The 15,948-nt window shown below is 40.5% G+C and overlaps 1 long non-coding RNA gene across 2 annotated transcripts in view; it reads right to left on the reverse strand.

Annotated features, from left to right (window-relative positions):
- The window catches only part of LOC138068763 (uncharacterized), a 244,970-nt gene extending 230,234 nt beyond the window's left edge, over positions 1-14,736 (reverse strand). For both annotated transcript variants that reach the window (XR_011143513.1, XR_011143512.1), the window contains exon 1: positions 14,537-14,736. This is a non-coding gene — a long non-coding RNA (uncharacterized lncRNA). The remainder of the gene's footprint in view (positions 1-14,536) is intronic.
- Positions 14,737-15,948: the final 1,212 nt, after the last annotated feature.

Below are 15,948 nucleotides of genomic sequence, written 5' to 3' on the forward strand. Positions count from 1 at the left end.
CTGATAGCAAGCTCCTAGTTAGTTAAGAAAGCTCAGCTGATTCATTGCAGATTTTTAAACCTATGTCTTGTTGTACACCCGAGCCTAAGAACTTTCACCATTTGCCGCCCCATGGCAGCTACATTCAAAAGAAACATAACGCTTCAAAAGTATTAAGACAAACAAGCTTTTTAGAGAGCAGCCTTGAAATTTAGTAGCTGTTTTATTCACTGGCCCATCTACCCTTCCAGTAACAAATGGAGTAGCTTATCTGTGCACATGGCTAAAACGTGTTTTTACGTGGAAATTGCAGATTTCCACTACGCTGCCTTGGCCTAAAATATTTGCAGTTGTCTTTGCTTCGCTCACCACTCTCCCAAATGCTTTCCAATCAAGTAGAGAAAACGAACAAGAACAGGATTTCTCCACGCCTCCATCTTTTTGAGACTATGGTAGAATAATTTTCAGTAGAACAACTTTGTTACAGACCACAAAGCAAACACTGACATGGCTGGTACTCAATTTTCTGTGCAGTGTGTGCATGTGGCAGGGGAGAATTTAGGCAACTCGTCTCAGGGTACTGTGTTTTAGGTCCCACAGAGAGAGCATATAACCATCCATCACCATCAGCTGGTTCCTACAGATATGATTCAGATATTCAGCAGGCTTGTATTCTTGACCTGATTACACATCCTGAGATTTATTTTAGCTTCTATGTCTCAAGATCAAAATCCATGGCCTTAGTAAAGAAATCTTCAGCTGTAGCTTTTAGGCCGCAACTCCCACCACCAGCTATGGTCCAGAAGCTTTCAGTCTCCCAGTCCCAGCCAGGGACAGACTGTCTGTATTGATTGTGAACTCTCAGGTTAGAGACTTCCTCTTGCACAACATCAGCCAATAATCTGTCCAGCAGCTTTTCAGTCATGCTTCACTTCCTCGGGATCATGTTCTCAGACTGCAAGTTTCTCTTGTGACAAAACATCCTTAATTTGAACGCTGGCATGACTAAATGCTAACAAGTACAAACCACTAACGAATGCACAGAGATTTGTAACTTCAGTTTCAATACTTAATTCTTAAGGCTAGATGTTTATTTAAACTTTCCAAACCTCTTCTAGCTTTCACACTGCTCTAGGGATCCACTGTGGCCAGAGACTTCCCAAAAGACGCCAAGGCCTTCTTCTATCCAGCAGGAAACGTTTAAACATTTGCACACCGGCTGCATGGAACTCCCATGTTGTGATAACTCTGGCTTCCGAGCGAAAAAAAGGGAAGGACATAGAGCAATTCAAAGTAATTACAGATGCTTTCACGTCCTGTCATTCAACACAGACACCTAGTCAAGGTGCTTAACCTACGCACTAGAACTAGATGCTTTACACACAGCCCGATATTGCTCAGTTCATCTGTAGCTAGCTACCACTAGAACCCAAAAAGCAAAACCCTCAAAAACAGATGACATCTTTCTCATAACAGCCAATTTCCAGTAACAATCTCAGACTTTTATTTCAAGGGCATTCCTACCTTTTTTGAATGAATTGGTCTATACGGTCCCTTTTCTTGCAAACCTGACATTTTGCAAGGTGCACACACTTAGCAACATGACAGCACCCTCTTTGACACTCTGCTACTCCAAACACATAATCCATTTTGAAATAAAACTGAACATAAAAAACTCCAGTTCAAACGAACGTTTTGTCTTAGACATATTTTAAGTGAAGAAACCTATCAAATTTGGCTACTAAAGGTTTGCTGTGCTTTCAACCATTAAAGACATCATCATCTAACAGCTATTTGCATATGTATCCTACCCAAATTGATTTGTGTTTGTGTTGATCTAGTTGAATGTATTTGTGCTCATAATACCTCTCCAAGGGTAACAGCAGAATTATTCCTAGCAGAATAGCATCCTATTATTTTGATTTACCTGACAACAAAATAAGCCTAAATGGTTCTGAGAATCTGAATCTTACATGCATAAATTCTACCAATGTTAGCAAGAACTAGACTCACACACATTTAAGAGTCTGACCCAAAGCCACTTTCACAGGAACACATAGCTGACCAGTGAAACGCCATTTTCCAAATCCTAATGCAGCACCATAACCACTAGATTACATTTTTTGAATTCACCTTGCACAGTCAGGGATTTAATTTTCAGGAGGGAGCATTTGCTAGCTGTACTTTTCCACTGCATAACAGAAACTTGGTTCCATCGCGTCACATCAGTGACTTCCAGATATAGCAGAGAGAGACAGTATCTCAATGAAAACTTAAAGGGATCTGAGGGACTTCAATCAGGAGAATAAACCCTTTGCCCTTTCTATTTCGCACACATTCTGACAAGGACACCTTGAGATAATAACACGGAGGGAATAGCAGTGAATTCTGATTCCTCCCTAAGCCCTCAGTGATTTTTCTTGTGTAGAAATCATTGATCCAGCTCCTTGAGATTAGCTTAGAGGAATATTCACAGGAACTGTTCTATCCTTACACATTAGGACAGATGATCCTCAGTACAACTTCACTTAAATGTGAGTGGCTATAATATTGCATGTAATAGATAAACAGTGCAGTCTTGTATTTTGTTAATTCTTACCTGTTTAGAACTAGACTTCAATCCATGAGCTACGATACAAATACAGCAAAAGCTACACATGCTACTCTAGGTTTAGTAAATATTTAAAGCATTAAAAGCATTTTTTAAATTGTGATTGAAAAAATTGATTGAAAAGCATGTCCACTTATGTGGACGTTAAAATAACGTTCCATATGTTGCCACAATGGTCCTGTAACTGCACATGACAGACCAAACCGGATCATACAGTGCAAAATTCAAAGTGAAATGGGTCTGAAACACCCTTTCAAATCACACTCCGTTCAATAGGAAGGATGTCCCTGAAGCCTAATTTCCTTTCTTGGACAACTCAAGTAATTATATAAAAACGCATGGTAAGAACTCCTTTCCTCCTGCATTTCCTCCCCTAACCCAAGCTCAGTTTAGAGTGCACGTCACTGAAAAAACTCCCATTGAAGTATGCAGACTTCAGAGTTGGTGTTTTACTGTTGCTGTGCCTCATGCTTCGAGGGACCACAAAAGCCAAAACTGGGATGCAGAGAGAGTTTCCTCAGGCTTGGAGGTTTCTTTCCCTTCTGAAATGGAAAATCTTTACTCAAATTTTAAACTTAATATGAAGTTCCCATATGGAACTTTTTAAAAAACGATCCCATAAGGATCTTTTTAAAGCTATCAAAGTGTCTGAGCTGCTCAAAATCTACTGTATTGAATTAAAATAATTATGGACAAGGATGCAGCACTGAATGAAGAATATTGGAAAAAAGTGGCAATGAAAGTAATCTTATATTATACCTTTCAGAAAGGAAACTCATCTTTTTAGTGCATGCACAAAAATACAACTTATACAACTCAGAATTTTAATATCAGTCTGCAGTTCCGTACAAGTTTGAAGAGAAAAAGTCAAAAGGAAAAATTACCTGAAGAGTTATGAAATAAGAAAGAATTTCGCTGAAGCTTGGGGGTTGTTCCTTAGTCCAACACTGTGATTTCATACACTAAATTCATTAAGTTGTTTCACTTCACTCACTCATTACAAAAATAAATAAATAAATACTCCCTGACTGCTCTGACATGTAAAGACCATGATGGCCAAAGTACCTAACGTTTGACTTCATACTCAGGAAAAAGCCAACATTTCTTTCAGCATGAAGGACCCTGCAAAACTCTCTCTGTGCCACTAAAACTCTGGTTCCTCTTTGAAATGCTTCATTTGGAGGCTTCAGTGGCTCATCCTGTGGGACTTTTCTGAGGGGGTTAGTTTCCCCTAATTTCATTGCCCAGTTACAACCTACTCCTTGAACATGAAGCCTCCTAAAACGTATGTAATAACACTGAAAAGAAAAACAACACAAAATCAAACCCAAAGAAACAACAAGCAGCATTACGAGTTAGATTCTGCCAGCGCCTGACTTTGAGTAGAATGGTTATTTAAAGGTGAACTATGCAGGCATACTAGGTGAACTATGCAGGCATACTAGGCTTGCAGACAAATATTATTTTTCTCATATTAGTCAATTTGTGTAGCAAATGATACAAGTACAGTAAATAGGGTTACCCTTTGTCACCACAGCTCTTTGCAGTGGCTTTAGAGCCAGCAGCAGGGAGGATATACTGGCTATTCAAATGACTGCCAGGATATATAAATTACTTCTGGATGAGATTGGCCCCCTGTAATTAATAAGTGAGCTACGAGAAACTATTTCTCAAACTTCAGAGAGAGGTGGAAAAAAATGTCAGAGTATAAAATCAACTAAAATCAACTATTATACATCAGAAATCTCACCCTGCCTAAGAATTTGCAATGTTGCTAAGTTTACTCTTTGAGAGATTAAATGCATACACGCACGTAATAAATGCAACATGCATATATATACATATATAATTTAATATATACAAACATACGTAATACGTACACACACACAGACATATATATATAATGCAATTCATACAGACACAAAGTTCACTTTCAAATTAGGGACACTGGTTGGTTAGGGCAAGTCTTTGGGAAAGGCTAACTTTTTGATGCTGAGGTTAAAATGTATATTCTGGAATTTGTTACCACTATATGCCACCTGTTAAATATCTTGATTTAACTTCACAACCAACATAGGAATCTACTGAAGAAGGCGTTTGAAAAGTTTAAATTCCAGCCGCCCTACACTCCTGGAAACACTTCCTTTTGCACGGTGTTTGCCCCTGGTATTTGGTACACTGGTTGTCAGAAACAAGGTTCCGAAATGATTACTTCCAAATTCAGAAGATTCAATTAGCTCATTATGCAAATTAAATGATCATCTGATAACTAATTCTGCCACATCTTATTACAAAATATAATCAAAAGCAGGCACAGTATGATATTAAATACAAATTAGTGTTAGAATGATGTGAATGCTCAGAAATAACCTGCATATAAATAAAGATTTAAATAAAGATTTTAAAACTGTATAATACTAGAGGAGCCATTATGGAGCCTCACACAAATACATAATTATGGATATTTTGCAGAATGTGCATTATATTATCATCACATTATAATATGGCAATTGGGGTCCAACGATTACAACTGATTATGAAAGGGGTTCCTTCTAGCTGGCAATGGAAAGAATAACTGAATAAAAAATTTAATTGAAAGTTTATTAATACTCCAGTGCATCATGGATTGATTCATTCAATTTTCAGCAGATAAAATTTAAGACATAACTTTTAAATTAATAAAATAATCTCCACTCTCCACAGCAAGCTGACTCTTTATCTACTAGTCTCCCTTTTTATAAGGCTGTAGCCTCCATGGGTATGGCAAGGGAGTGGAGAAATTAGCAATCAGCAATCATCTCTCTCTAGAGATATTCATCTGGGCTACCTCATGAAGTTTCTTATTATTTTTTAACTATGTATAGCTAAACTTGGCTCACAGCAAAATCCTCATAATCACAGCATCCTTCTGAAAATTTCTCTAAATGTATCTTCTTTATTGACAAGGACATAGTGAGATCTCTTTTCCTCTTTCAACTAATTATAAACAATTATCCCTAGGGTAGGAGATTAGCAGCAGGCGTACAGCTGAGCGGTCACTTTCCTGCTGCATCCACTAACGCAAAAAAACCCCAGCTCCATCGTCTCTTGTGGCCAGCTTTCTGCACTATTTCATCTCATAACCATATCTGGAGTAAAGAGATTTTGCCTTTGGGAGCCCTACGGTTGCTGAAGACATTTTTTTTTTTAATAAAGCAAGAGATAAGGCTGCACAGAGATGGACTTTGACTACTGTGTATTTCCAGGGGCAAGGCGAGGTGAGCATGGTGTGATCCTCCATTGTTCCACATCCCCCAAGCACCTCTGGCACATCTGGTGGGAGGAGACTTGCCCACGAGCTCTAGTGGGGCGCATAGCTGTGGCGTATGCACACAGTAAGGCTCCTTCCTACAGCCTCCTCTGTACAGAGCAAAGCTCTGTGAAGCACTGGCTGCACGGGGTACAACCAACCCCAAAAGGCAGATTAGCAGAAATGGACCTCAGAGAAACTGGGGTGAGTGCCTTCTCCCAGCAGCTCCTTTATGGGATCTCGAGAACTGGACACATGGCTGTGGCACTGTGATTGTAAGACAGTCCCATCAAAATGAAAACAAGTCAAGAGCAAAAAACTGAAGGTCACAAGAAGCAAAACTACATGGACTTCTGCTGTCATATGTCCTCGTAGCCTTATTTTGGATACAGAGCAAGAATCACAGTGCAGCAGTAAAGGTCTCACCCCACCTACGCTTATACCTATTTCTAACTGACCAGTCTAAAACATGAAGGCCGTGATGCAATCTTGAAGCTGAAACGTGAAAATCTGGTTTTGAAAGATTTGGTTTCTTCAGGGATACCCAGCCTTGCAAATGAAATTCACTGGACAAATTTTATATTATAGTACACTGGATCCACCCTCTCAGGAGGGTAGAAGGAACTGTACAGCCTTCTAGTGGCAACTCTCCCTGCACTTCCCAATAGGAGTCAGGCAACAACAAGGAATAACAAAGATAGCCAGAGCCATGGGAAATGTGTATCAAGGAAAGCCTCTGACAACAGGGTCGTAACCCATGATCCCGGAAGAAATTCTGAGTCATCTAGTGATCTCTAGAGAGATGACGCACACGGGCCCTCCTGAGTGCCTAATGGCTTCTCTCCATTGACTGCTCAGGAACAACAGGCTGTCCACATCTCTCATCAACTGCTTGAATTCAGACACCATTTTAGGGGCCTTAAGTCCATCACAGTGAGCGGTCTGACCCAGAGTGACCAGATTGGTGCAGGAGGAGGCAAGCATTAACCTTCCCAGCAAGAGTCGCGCCTGCCTTCACGCATCAATGCTGCGCACTACAGTGACTGAGAAACGCTTGGCATCTACACTGAAACGTACTTTGCATCAAGCACAACCTGCATCATTTACATGCACATTGTTACGCTCAGACACGTTAGCACTCCAGCAAAGAGAGGTAGGATTTGAATGGGATCAGAGACACAGCTGAATCAAGCGTTAGGAGCTTTAGTTCAGAGTTAAATGAAAAGATAATATTTTCAAAAGTCAGCACATGTTTGACTTCTTATTTCTAGGGGGCATAGAAAAGCATCTTCTTCTGGGTCTGCGTAAGGCAGATGAAGAAAACACTTTTCAGTAGCTGGGGACTATCGCTCCCAGGGCTCAGCCAGAAGGATTGGACACACATTACTCCCTAATCCTCTACAGTGCAAAGTCAGCCACTCAAACCACCCTCCCTGGCAGTTTTAATTAAGACGATTGTGCACTGAAGTGTGAATAGTGCTCATCCAATCCATTCCCCGGCTCTACTCTAGCCCTGCAGAGAGACAGTAACTATTAGCTGGGGGAAGGGTGTAATATGTAAAACCCGCTCAAGCTATTTGCAATGAGGATATGTGTCTGTCCTCCAAACGTCTACTGAAAACTACATTTAGTCCCCTAAGTAAAAAAGGCATTTTTGAAAATTTCATCTGAAGCTTGGACATCATTGAAACGACCTCTAAACGTAACTATTGCAACTATCAAACATGCATTAAACTGAAGAACTCTGGAAGAAATGAGGCTTCATTCTGTTTCGCTGGTACCATACATCTGTCATGTCAGGGCCTAAAAAAGGGCTTATTAGAGTATTATTCACTTAATAACTCATCATGGGAGTTTCAGTCCACTGTGGTCTCCTGTGTCAACGCTTATAGAGAGAAGGTTTTTATTTCACAGCCCGCTGAGTCAAGGGATGGAGCTGTTTCAGTCTGCTGGGTTAATGCGGGTGCTGCTGATACACAGTAAATCCATTCACAGTATTAAAGAGCTTCACTAAATTTCCTATGAAAAAGCACATACTCTGTATTCAAAATAGTATCTTGTCAAAATAAAACAAGGTAGTTATTAAGATCTGTTTTTCAAAATAGGAAAAGCAATTAATTCATACTATAAATTAATTGCTAGCTTTGCCACCTAAATTAAAAGCAAGAAAAAAAACTGTTCTTTTTCTGAAGTTATGACGGCGCAGAGAGCATGTTTTAAAGGTCAGTCTTGCGTGTTTCTACTCATATGAGGGATGACTATACACACAAATAGCTCTGCTTATGATATTGAGAATATTTGTGTTAGTAAAGTTTTGCAAGGTCAAGTTGTTTCTAGTTGTGACCAAATGGTTTTAAATTTCAAAAGAGACAAGCAGATTTTGCAAATAGCACCAAGAAAGCAAACTGATCGGTGAAGTGTCCAGTCACAGCCATATTCTGTGGGAAAGCAGTTGCACCATTGAAGTAAGGTTCGGGGAATGAAATGGATACTCAGACTTCTAGCATGGGTGGCACAAATGGTGCTGCTTTAACGTTAGCCCTTCTTCGCAGTCCTGATTACTTACTGCTCATCCCATTTAATTCATGGAGCACGCGAAAGCCTTGAAGGGCTGGCAGTTTCACAAGAGACACTTCACAACAGCGTTTGTTCTCCGCTGTTTTGCTGACTCTAACTTTAGGAAACTTTAGAACGATATGATAGAGGTTACTGGCAGAGGGTCCACTGACTTTCCTTGCAGAAAAAAAAAAAAAAGATATTTGGAAAGCCACACAAATAGCAACTCTCTAGGAGTGCATTAATAAAAGAATATTCCTTCATGAAGGAAGACTCATGATCAGCATGAGGACAAATGAACAAATTAGGGAAATGTGCACATACTTGTGGAAGTGTCATTTTGTTATTTGTATTTCAAGCATAACAATTTGGAAAAAAAATTTAGCCTTTCTCTGCTGATGGAGTTATTTCTTTATGACATTATTCAAAGCAAGACTTAATCATCTGGGAATAAAGAAAGTGGAAAATCTTCACTTCACGTGTCCTAACATAATTTTCTCTCTTCTTGCATATTTAAGGAAAGCTTTATAGTAAAACAAACATTATTAAGAAACACATTAGGGACCCTGGAATAGTTGTAACGTCTGATCATGAATATTTGCAGTCAAAATACACACCTAACGGTTAATTAAAGCCAGAGAACAATGTAGTCTTCCAAACAGCAACACTAGTGTGAGACTTCGAAGCACCGGATTCTTTTCCCAGATACACATTGGACCACTGCACCCTGCCTGCAGGTCCTGTGCTGCTACCTCCTACAGAAACTAAGCCCCTGAGTGACTCGCACTATCCTCATGTGAAGTATCCGCATTGGGCCTCAATATCTTTTCACATTTGGAGTACTATCTGCATTTAGAAATAATTGTTTGGAATGATCACATAGTTTCACAGATAAAGCTGTGGGCAGCTCGATAATAATTACCATATTTACCTTCACATATCTTAAATCACAGAGGTTAAGAGCTAACCATATGCTCTAAGATACATATTCTATTTTTAAATTTTGATTCCTCTAAAGAAACAAAAAACTCACCATCCCATAAATGTAAGAAAGTGCAGAAAAAAAGCAACTTAGGAGAGTCATCATTTCAATTACAGAATTAACTCATATGTAGCACATGCCTTTTTGCACACGTATATAGGAAAAAATATATAAAGCATAAAATTATAAAAGGTATTAAATTAATTAGCACTGCTCAGTAAAACACTGGAAGGTAAATTTAGATTTTAAACACAATCTCAGTCCCAGTTAATTTAGCAGACACTCATAAACCAAAAATAAGCCTGAGCTAAAATGCGCTTCTGGATTAATACTGTCAAGTATGTAAACAAAAAATCTAATAATCTTTTTTCTCCCGCCCATACAGTTCTCTGAAGACAAGTACTCTTCACTCCCATAATGATGAGTCTGACTTCTCGTACAACATTTTTAGAAACATCTCGAAAGAAATATTGAACAATATCTTAACATAAAATGTTCATTTCAGATGGCTATAAAAAGCTTTTTTTTTAACACAATAATGAGATATGGCTTTCCTTCTCTGCTAGCTCTGCAAGATTCTGAGAAAGTATTTTGAGCCTCGAGTAGGACAAAGTCTCACTGAATGTATTTGGAATTTTGACTGTTTTGTGCTAAACAGGAAGCTTAAACCACCTAATTATTTTCACAGATGATTGATTGTTACTAAAGCTATGGAGACAGCCTGGGCTTCACTAACACCTTCTAAAACTCTGCACAAGAAGCATCCCTGCTGATTCTCTCATGTAAATACTTCTTGGCTCGTGTCCACAGAAGTTTCTACAAAGCAGTCTCTAGAGGTGACGAATGCTGAGTTCTCCCTATGCTGATATAGATCCTGCTCGCTTGAAAGCAGCAGCAAATAGGTCCATAGAGAAGGAAGTTCCCCACCACTTGCCTGAGAAGAAAAACACTGTACAGTGAATCCCAACCCAAACCATATGGTTCTGCCCTTCTACTCTGCTTTAAACATCTATGGTAAAGAACTACTCAGGTGCTATGGCAATTCTGTGCTATAAAACACTTGGAAACCATCTCACTAGCAATCAAAACTGAGGAGATTTTTGTGAGGGGAACCGGGACATTTTACATCTTCTCGCTTGCAATACAACAGAGTTGTTTCTGTTTTGGGGGGATTCACCTACTTCCTTTTTGTGCTTTCACAACTGCTTATAAATTATAATGAACAGTCAGCAAACAGCAACACAGCATTATTAATGGGAGAAACTTATCTCCTACTGCACAATCAAGGTTAACAGTCCAAAAGAGTCAAAACTTTCTTTGCAAGACAGCAAACAAATTCAGATAAGAAAGATGAATAGAGGTCATAAAGTAAGTCTCCTTTCACTTTACAATCCCATTAAAAGTTGAAAAATAGAGCTGACCTGCTTCCTAATGAGGAAGTGAGGGCTGGAGCACCTCTCCTACGAAGACAGACTGCAAGAGCTGGGCCTGTTCAGCCTGGAGAAGAGAAGATTGAGAGGCGATCTCATCAATGTGTACAAGTATCTGAAGGGGGGGTGTCAAGAGGATGAGGCCAGCCTCTTCTCCGTGGTGCCCAGCAACAGGACAAGAGGCAACGGGCACAAACTGAACCACAGGCAGTTCCATCTGAACCTGAGGAAAAACTTCTTCACTGTGAGGGTGACTGAGCATTGGAACAGGTTGCCCGGAGAGGTGGTGGAGTCTCCTTCGCTGGAGATATTCAAAACCCGTCTGGATGCGATCCTGTGCAATATGCTCTAGGTGACCCTGCTTGAGCAGGGAGGTGGGACTAGATGATCTCCAGAGGTCCCTTCCAACCTAAACGATTCTGTGATTCTGTGATTCCCTAAGCGTAGGATGTTTTTCTTAGTTGTTGATTTACTTTGCTGTGCTCCTACTGTCTTCAAAATGTTTGGAAAATAGCATAGCCATGTTTTATTTTTCATTTTCAAGTTGCATCGGGGCAAATATTCTACATAGCTAACATATGGTTATGAATTTACCCTCTCCTATCACTAGTATTAAAGTAACACGTAGAACCCAGGAACATAGAACGAAACTTTAACTCTGTCCCAAATAGGGGATTTCAGCCTTTCATCCTCCCAACTTCCGACATATAATTCTTTCCAAAATTGTCAGTGCAACCAACTACAAACATCCGTAAATGAGATTTAAGAAGAAAATAATTGAGCAAAGAGGTTGTAAGGAGCTGTGGTTGTAGTGTGCAACACATGGCCTAGAGTAGCTATGAATCTACATTTAAAGATAAAGAAGAGGCTTAGCTTTGCACGTTGGGCTTCTAAAGGGTACAAGGAGAGGACACAGTCTGTGTGCGTTATTTAGCTTATCACACCACTGTACATTAATTCAGAACTGTCTTATTTGTTGTATTGCCAATTTGCAATTGGTGGATGAGAAAGGGTCAATAATTAAGTGGAGATGTAGTTCTCAAAAGGAATCCAAAATCTAAAATAAGAAAACAGCTGCCTAACCTCAGTTATCCCATTCTGAAAAGCAGAAGTGTCTTACTATGAAACTGAAGGCCAATTTTCAGGGTAAAAAATTCAGAACAAAAGGTAACTGTTTAAAATGTGCAAAATACTTTTTATTCACTTACACTGTATAAGTCAGTGACTAATTATGCTCTGAGTAGGCAGAAGCATGCCTGACTATAAAGATTCGAAATGACAGTTAAATAATTAATGGAAGGATATGTTGACGACCCTAAATAAGAAAATGTGAGACACCTGAAATGAAATAGTTGGAATCAGATAATCCACTTACTGCATAACAGGTATTAGCAATATCCATGAATTGCATATGCTATAAAAAAACAAACCAGTGAAGGAATCCGTTAACATTTTTCCACTTTTGCTTATGAGGAATGTGTGCTTAAGCAGTTAATTTTTCAATTAATTAAATAAGGAACTCCAGTCTATATACTTCTAAATACATTTTTAATGTACCAATACAAATCCCACAGACAATATGAGAGTGAAGTACAAGTATATTTGCTTTTCGGGGGGGCACTGGAAGAATCAGACTATACATACTTACTTGATAATAAGTGGAGATTACTGTTCATGACTTAGATGCATATTATGAAGAAGGTTAAATTAAAAGCTGTGTTCAAAGGCAAAGGCAAAACAGTAAGAGTGTTTCCAACCTGGAGCAGAGCAGTAGCTGTTGGCTATCTTCTGGAGGTCCTCAACAGCATGCTAGACAAGCACCTGCTTGATGCACACACAGCTGATGATTGCCCTGAAGCAGAGCAAAAAACTGAATAGCCTTTCAAATCTTTTTTAGGCTGATTTTCACAGGCGCACATATGGTGCGGCTCCTACCTGGCAGACCAGCAGCAGCACTCAGCATAGTAAGTGGATCTGCAAAAAGCTGGGGAGAGACACCTGAGCCCAACAGCGCAACCGGGCAACTGCATCAGACTCGGAGCCAGCACCGAGGCTGGGAAACGGCGCGCAGCTGGGAGAGCCCTGCCTCCGAGAGCGGACGAGGCATTGCGGTAAGTAACACTTTCAGCCTCCCTAAAATAAGATGGCATCCAGCTTCCTCTGCCTGTTCTCCCCTCTCTGTTTTCATCTTGAGCAGACAGAGTAGAGCTGGGGGGTTCATTGTTGTTGTTGCTGGGTCTGATTACCGATTACGGAAGCATATTTGTATTTTTAGATGTATTTTGAAAGCCAGTCTCCCCTTTGCAGGTACAGTTTAGGCCTGCAAAACTTTCACCCACGTTTTAATGTGAACTCTTGGGGCTGAGCATGCAGCAGCCTGCCAGAGGAGTGAGTGCTCCAAATGATGCTATTCATCTTGTGGCCGTGCATTTTGCAGGTGAAAAGGAGAATAAATGATTTCAGCCTAATCTAGTACCTGCCTAGCTAGGCCTAAACAGTACTCTCATCACCATGGTAACACTGAAGGAGAAACAAACAACTCACCTTTAAGAGTTATCAACAAGGGAAAAAAAATTCTCTTTTCTTTGGAAAATCTTCTTTAGAGAGGTAAATGATACAAAAGATTAAACATATGAGGCTTTTAATTTACTCCCCAGACTTTGAGAGGTGAGTCTGGTGCACTCCTTTTGCTTTGGTAAATTAGCACTGTTCTTCAGGGGGGAAAATCCTCTTGACAAAACTGCAAATCCGAAATAACTGAAACCGAGACTGACGTACAACTCGTGTGAGCAGCCATATACTCAAGCCTCTGTGACCCTGGCATCATCTCAAGGAACAGTACACAATTTCGTGACTTCACTCAGTTCAGCCCTCAGATTAAAAGCTATGCTGAGATGCTTCCTCAGAAAATTATGCGTATCCAGCCACAGAAAAAGAAAGGGAATCCTGGCTATCGTAACATGAGCCCTGCAAGTCTAAAATAAGACATCTGTCTCTTAGAAAGCACCTTTCCATACGCAACCATCAACTGCTTTGCCACAAAGACAGCTGACGTCACAGTCTCCAGGCATCCCTGGAGCAGGATGTGTGGCCAAAGCTGACTAAAGGAAGAGGCTCGTGCGCTTCCCGCGGGTGGTATCCGGTGGTGATCCGTTGCCTGCCGACTCCAGCGGCCTCGAAAACCGGCAGGCCTGCGCCAAGCACCCAACTAACCTACTCACTACGACTCAGTCGTAAAAGTTTTCTAGAAACAAAGACATTTCTACTTCCTGTTACTTGTACCTGTGACTTATTCCCTTTATATGGCTTCATGTTTTCCCTTCATGCCTAGATATCACTCAGTTACATAGCAGACTATCAGCCTTAACTAAAAAGAATTGTGTCCATCTGACACAGTAGCACTGAACAAATGATGCTTATTACCAACAGAAGATGTTGTAGTCTCCTCCTTCCTCCATGAGGAAGGAGTCTAAGAAGCCGCAGCCCACGTCCAGGCAGGGGCTTTGGAGCGAGCCTCCCCTCTCACGTCTGCCAGCAGGAGACGGCGCGCTGCCAGCAGCCCTGGTGGCTTTCTGCAGACCGCGTCAGAGCGGGTAGTCACACCGCACCGGCAGGCAACGGATCACCACCGGATACCACCTGCGGGACAAGAGACAAGGGCCGGGAAATCACTGATGGGATTAAGGTACCTTTCTGGCGCTATGCCCAGTTTGCAGTGCCCCTGTGCAATCCTTCGGGCGCTAGCAGCAAGGGCTCCGCGTAGCCTCTCTTCCTGTCTTCCATACTGAGCACCACCCTGGCCCTGCAGAAGGTGGCACCATGCGGTGCCAGGAGGTTTGTCCTTTCGGTGGAGCGGGTTCAGGAGCACACAGGGCTCTGCAGCGCCTCGCTTCTTGCTCCAGGCAGACGCCTGCTCGCCTGACAGTCCAGCCGAGGCAGAGCCGGCACGCGGGAAAAGCGGCAGGCAATACCATTAGGGAGTCTGTAACCACGTTACTTCTTCTCCGTTGCATCCAGTGTTTATAGCAGCAAATCAAATAGCAGATGTATAGCATCTAGACTCAGAAAACATGCTATCTCCTGACAGATTTACGCTGCAAATATTGGAAGATATTTTCAATAGCTAATATTGTAATTTCTCCATTTTGTCTTACGAAGCAATCAGGTTGGTAAAACGGACTATGTACCCTAAAAAAAATTTGGTTATCTAGTTAGAAAAAAAGACACACAGCCTGGGGAAAAAAAAGCCAGATCTGTAACAGAGTTGTCACTGTTTTGCCTTGGCTGATGTCTCAATAATCAGGATCACTTTCTCTTAATTTACTCACAAATGGAGGCATTCTTTCTAACATACATTAATTTAGGAGAAAAGAGATTTAATACCATTTTCAGATACTTAAGCTGAGTGCAAAACATTATGGTTTCTAAAATTATTATTTCACCATTTACTATTATGTCAGATTTTCAATTTTCTAATTTCAAATTTGCCTAATAGCCCTACAGGAATACAGCTCTAGAACGCGCTTAAAAGAAGAGATAATAAAAACGATCACTTAAGCTTTTCGAACTGCTGAGAGTCTTAAGAAAGTCAGGAAAGCAAAAATCTTGTTTAAGTGATCAGCTTTAATAATATATAACAGCACCGCGCAAAAGGAAGAGACAGCAAATTAGAGACATTAAAGGCCAGAAAACTGATCTTATTAACATGGTAACACTCATAAATGGAGCTATTGCCATGCTAGGCCACTCAACAATAAATGAAAAAGATTTAAGCTAGGTAAACATGTCATGTTTTGAAAATCAGAGCAGGTATCAGGCAGTTTTTGACCAAGAACAGTTGTTGCATGTGAGATGAGATCATCATTGGTAGTTGACAGATGTTTAACTATCACAGACTAAAGAGTACAACGCATGAGTTTCAATTGCACTTAGAAAATCACCCAGTATTAAATAGTTTTGCAGAAGCATGTATGTAACCTCTCCTCTTCCAGTCTGCTCTATGATGGTTGCATTATGAGAGACAACTTAGCTAATGATTGTGTTAATCTGTTTCCAGCCAGTCCCATAAATCTTGAATAAACCTTATGAAAGTTCAAGTATC

Source organism: Struthio camelus, chromosome 11, assembly GCF_040807025.1.
Source record: "Struthio camelus isolate bStrCam1 chromosome 11, bStrCam1.hap1, whole genome shotgun sequence".
In the NCBI taxonomy this organism is placed as follows: Eukaryota; Metazoa; Chordata; class Aves; order Struthioniformes; family Struthionidae; genus Struthio; species Struthio camelus.